Raw genomic sequence first — 6,188 nt, 5'->3', positions numbered from 1 at the left:
CTGAACATTGCAGACTTATCTTACACTGGTCTATAAAACTGGTAACTGCCTTTCAGATTCCCTCTGAGGAAGAGCATGTTCCATCAGCCCAGGCACCTGGAAATAAAGCCTGGTGGGGACTTCAGTCATTTCTGTTGGAGATTTCTCTTTTGCCTTAAAGGCTTCAAATAGGTGGTTTCTAAGTCGCTGCCTATTGTGGGCAAAATCTGGCACGCAGATATATAAACACAGCCAGCGGAAGTCTGAAACATCTGAACGTTTTCTTCTTTAAGTACATTTTAGAGATATACTTAAAAGTCTTCTGACAGTCGACACACACCTTAGTTATTCTTTGCCATGTGTATGGTCCAGACAGAAATGATGACCGCGCTAGTTTTGGAAATAATGGGTATAGGAGTCGCCTCAAGAGTGAGCTCTGCGGCAGTTCTTAGCATGACATGATCCTGATGAATAGCACCCAGCTGAAGTTTAGCAGTCAGAGCATTTGCTTCTGCCACTTCACTCCTGGAAACTTGACAAATAAGTAAGCAGTCTCAGAGCAAACCAGAATTATTTCAGTTCACAGGAGAGTAGTACCCACAGGCCCCTTTCAGAATCTGGACTGCCTTACTCTGTCATTGTACAAGTAATCCTATTCCAAAAGTTAAAGAAAGTATAAAAAGTCAGATACAAGTCAGATAAAATCAAGTGCAAATAAAAACTGCTCCACACAGAATCCTGAATCCTGCATGAGTGACCAGCTATATTAGAAAAGAAAATGAAAATTGTTTAAAATTACTTACAAAGCACTAATAGGTAAGGCCAATAGAGGAGAGGGGGAAGAATACAAATGATCCTTTCAAAGTTTTAAATTAATCATTTGTCACCACTGGTCTCCAAAAATTTATGATCTTAAACCATTATTTTAGCTAAAACAATATTCTTGTTTCAACATCTTACAGACTGCCAAGACTAAGTGAATCCTATATCAACACAGCAGAGGAAACCAGAAAAGGGTTCTTACTACATTGCAATAATGAGAAACATCCTCATGGCTCACTGCAGGCCTATTCAGAGCTACTTTCACCTGCTTCTGCTTCTGGCTACACAACTCTGCTGAGAAGCAAAATATATTATCCTGTAGTGAGTTGATGTTCTGTAGCTAGTTCAGCACCCCACCTAGCCCAGGGGTCTCTGCACACCACTGCTTTGACCTGCTTGTGCTCCGTTTTTTATTTTTGCTTGCTGTGGAACTGACATTGGATATCCCTTCCTCAAGAAATCCTAGGTGTGACAGCACCCCAGGTTCCCTAATGAGGACAAAACTGGATTCAAAAGACATAACAAACATTATTAAAAATAGACTCTACATAACAAATCTGGATTTCAACTGAATTTAAGGGCCATAATCTTATTATTCATATTGTAACAATGTAAATTCTTAGACAATTATTTATTTTTACTATCACAATTAGCTACATCTTTCGTATTCAAGGAGGTGTATGATTATAAAACAGAAGTCTTGGGATGTGAGTGCTATTCCTTTAAGTCATCCACCCTCCAAAAGCAGTCTGCTTGGTTGATTTCCCTTGAATAGATTATCTGTATTAAAAGATGTACCAAAACACACAAACACTTTGTTTGCCTTTCAATTTAGGCTCCATTTTAGCTAATGAGGCAGACAATGAAGCTGTACTTTGAATACCTGGCTTTTATGGATCAAAGAATAAAAACTGCCTGGTATGTGAATTTTATTACTGTCAGAGAGTAGATCCTCTTCTTCTTTTTTACTTAAATTACTAGACACTACTTCCACATACTGACTTTTTAAGGTTTTTACAATGGGTTAAGATAACTTCACAGATGAATGTCGGTGGAATTCAAAGGAGCAAATAATTTTTTATCTGCCTCCTGCCTCTGCTGACCATTTAACTTTCTAGACCCAACAGGGGATGTGAGGAAGTACTCCCTCTATTTAAGCTGATGTAATGCCTTTAGAATGGATCTTAACAGAGGCAGTAGACAGGATTCTGTAATAGTTTAACTCCCTGTCCAATTTATTACCTTTCTGTCGGCCTCTTAGATATTGCCAGATCCCTGAAACACTAGAGTTCTTTTCTCTTCACTTCATATATGTGACACTTGATAAATAATTTGATAGCACTTTGTGGTGAAATGAACTCCACTCAAATAAAATTTCTCTATCCTCCCACCTCTGACCCTGGTCCCAACTCCAAATCAGCAACAGACCCCAAGGACTAAGGTTATGAATTCATATCAATTTGAAAAGATATAAAAAGCAATTTAGGTGAGCACAAGAAACTATCTGTCCTTCAGAAAAAGACAGAAGCACCAAAGTACTTTCAGACACTCCTGAAGCAAAAAAGCTATCCCTCTTGGACATTGCATCAGAGGGATGCTTCTTGGCTATCTTCAAACTTCACCAGCAAAGCCATATTCTGTAGGTCTGTCTGCAAGTTGTGAGTAACCAAGTGTCTATAAATTCAAGATTCAGTTTCATCCTTTGACTACATTTCAGGTCTTTGCAAGGAGAGGCAAAAGTCTTTAGGACTGAAATGCCATGTCGCTTTGCTTTAGTTCAAGCAGCCTTTGGCCTCTCTTTTATGAGAACCTCCCTATCACTCTATATCTCTGTAAAAGTTTTCACAGCCTGAAGATGTCTCTCGGGAAAAAGGTGAATTAAGAGCTATCTTTACCTTCAGTGGGCAGCACATTTAAAGCAATTCTTCCTCTATGGATCATCAGTGTAACAGAGCTGTGCTAGAGGAATAAGTACAGGCTAACATCTGATGCTTGGGATCCTGCAAAAATACAGCAAACTTCCTAAATATCAGATCAAAGTTAAGAATAAAGGGTGCATAAATAGTAACACCAAAAGCTGGTTAAAAAGCCCCAAACAAACAGAGAAGAAAAGAAAAAGCTGCACGCAGAAACAAGAACTCACACCACAGAACAAAACAAAAACACAACAAAGAGAAATGGAGATAGGAAAAAACTCCAGTTACACTGTCTGGATACTAAAAACACCAGATAAGAGAAATAGTTGGGTGAATAAAGGAGGATGTACTCACCCACTTCACGCTTTCCCCACAAAGCAAGAAAACAGTTCCCAAAAGCTGAGATTAACATGGACCTGAGAAAAAATCTTATTTGCATGTTGATCCTTATCTACAACAGAGAACTGGGAAACCAGGAAACCTTGGAACACTACCTAGGAATTTAATCCTCAGAGCTCTGTCACACTATGTGTTCCTGAAAAATAATTCTGATAGAAAATAAGAACTGCCTTTATTAGTGAGTAATGTGAGAACAAGACAAAGCAAAGACACAATATACTAAATTATATGTCTTGATGGAGAGAATTTTAGTATCAGAAGCTCTCCATGGGGAAGAACAACAAGTAGGTGTCAGAGAGCAATCTGAGAAATGGTGACTTGGAAAAGGAATTTACCTGCAGAATAAACATGGGCTTTTAGTAGGGGTTTAAGCAGGAGTCGCAGTACTGCAGTCCATGTGGCAGAATGATGCCAGAAGGAGCTGAGCCCCACTGGTTTGCTCAGTTCTCCCCTTTCCAGGGCCACCAAACCCTAAATCCAGCTCCTGAAGTGCCACCAACAGCTTATTTGCCACACAGAATGAGCAGCAATGACCCTTTGAAACCCAAGCAACCACTACACATATGGTGAATATGGATATAGGTAGTTATGGGTGAAGTCTGGGGGGAAAAAAAAGGAACTGTGAAAAGTGAAGGGGGAAAGTGGGAACAAGCTGCTGAAGTGCCCCTAAAAATTTATTACAAATGAGTCATCCATTTCCAAATGCCAAGATGACTGTGACCAAAAAACTGTTCATTAAGTGCCAGATAAACCCTGAGATCACTGAGCTTTTCCAATGTTTTCCTAGGAACAAACTGACCATAAAAGTGCTAAATACTTCTGCAAATGGTTAATTCAATACAGATGTATCCCTCTGCAGCAGTACAATGAACCAAGACACATCTGTGTATGTGGATGTACACAGCCCTGAGTTCACCTGTCTCTCATATTAAGGAAATGGAGGGAAACAAGGAGTGAACAGACTTTGCCTGGGTGGCATTCATATCCCAAGGAACACATTCACTTCAAGCTTTGAGTCGTAGGACAGCACCTGATTTTGTAACCTTAGAATACAACTGCACTCAATACATCAAAAATGAATTTCATATAACCAATCTTCTGCCTTTCTAAGCACAGAAATGGGATGTGAGTTGAGAGTTGACATCCTGATGACAGGTAAGAGTAGACAAAATTCGAAATAACTTCCATCCAGCTGAGCCACAAAACTAGACTCAGTTACACTGGAGAGAACCTCTAGGCTCAGCTCCCATCCAGAGAAGATGTTGCTCCAACTAAGGATTTGCTGAAACTGAGAAAGGCAATAGAAGAGCTGGGCTAACTTAGCACACACAAAAGTGGAATCAAAAGTCTGAATGGAGGCATTTTAGGACTGAAGAGCTGGGGGTGGTGGCAAAGCATCCCTAGGACATGTTTCCCATTAGAAATTGGAGACAAACTGGATGAAAGACAGTCTTAACTCTTGGGTTAATACCTTAAGTGACACACATCAAGCGCACACATCAAGGGAAACTACTGAGGGGCTAAATGTAACTTTGTGCCCTCTGCAGTGACACCAGTAGGTTTGCAAATATGCACAGGGAGCCAGATCAGGGTTCAATAATGCTTGCAAGCACAAAGTGACAGTCCAGTTTTGTGGGTGTGGGCTTTAGATAGTTTTATTTGGCAGCATTTCGAAGGACCTCTGTATCTTTTGAGCTCGTCCCTTTTGTTGCCTGTGTTTCTGAGTGCCACTCTTTCTTTCACTTAGAACAGCAAATATTTTCAGATTTTAAATGCAAGTACACACAGAGCAGGAATATGGTGGTCTGATGAGATGCTATTAGATCCTTTGCAGCCTAGTCCATTAGAATATTTCAATTCACTTCCGCATGCTTTACTTCAGAGTTGTTTGTGTCATAAAACTAAAGATGTTCTTATCATTTGCTGATAAGAAAACCATCGGTCTTACAAGCTGAGCAGCTAGTATTTATGTATACCTTGGTTTTGATCATGAACCATAACTTTTAGCAGGAAATTAAAATCTCCTGTGGAAGAGTATCAAACCCATGCTTACAAAACCCATCAATGGAAAACATAGCTGATGTCTCCTCGGAGGATTTAACTTGACCATGTCACATTAATCACCTCTGAAGTAAAGGAATGACTCATAATTGTTTTCCATTACTTTGTGTTTGCTTTTTCAGCATTGCAAAAATGCATGGGCCAAGACCATGGATCATAAATCTCATCAGACTCGTAGACAAGACTCTGAGTGGTTTTTACCATGCTATGTTTCATGCTGCCTTTTTTCTTCTGATTATAAAAATATGTTTCAAATACTGGTATTTCTGAAGCATCAACGTTTTCAACTTTCTGTACTTTCGAACATAATGCTCCCATCATTCCTTATGGATTCTAAAATGAATTTATAAGGCTATTCCACATTGTCTCAGACATTCTCAGACCTATTTACATCTCAATGAAGTGACTGAAAACCACTGTGTACTCAAATAAGCAGACTGTACTTACAGATAACAGAAAGATCTTCTTGCTAATGAAGCAAAACTTCTGTAGAGTAACAGTTTACACAATCACTTAAAGAAGCAAGGGAAACATTAGTTTCGTAGCAGGACTGATTATCTAATAAAGGTGGATTAGTTACGTGCCCCATGTGTCCAAATATCCAATGATCCTTTCCTTTCCTTTCCTTTCCTTTCCTTTCCTTTCCTTTCCTTTCCTTTCCTTTCCTTTCCTTTCCTTTCCTTTCCTTTCCTTTCCTTTCCTTTCCTTTCCTTTCCTTTCCTTTCCTTTCCTTTCCTCTTTTTTGTATTTTACTGTTTTCTGATCTTTGCAGTTGTTTAGCTGCTTTATTTCACCACTTCCACGTATCACCAGTGACCTTGAGTGTCACTGTGATGAATAGTGCAATTTTATACAGTATAATCTAATTGTGAATGATTTTTTACTGACTTTAAGATTGGTACTAAGTCCTTCAAAAGTGCACACCAGCAGAGGACTGTTGACAGAAAAACGGCAACTCCTGACCCTTCTTTTGAAAAGTTGACAGAGTACATATGTAGCAAATAGGGAAAG

The sequence above is a fragment of the Geospiza fortis genome, unplaced genomic scaffold, assembly GCF_000277835.1.
Source record: "Geospiza fortis unplaced genomic scaffold, GeoFor_1.0 scaffold962, whole genome shotgun sequence".
NCBI classification, from domain to species: Eukaryota; Metazoa; Chordata; class Aves; order Passeriformes; family Thraupidae; genus Geospiza; species Geospiza fortis.
This window is presented reverse-complemented; position numbering follows the sequence as displayed.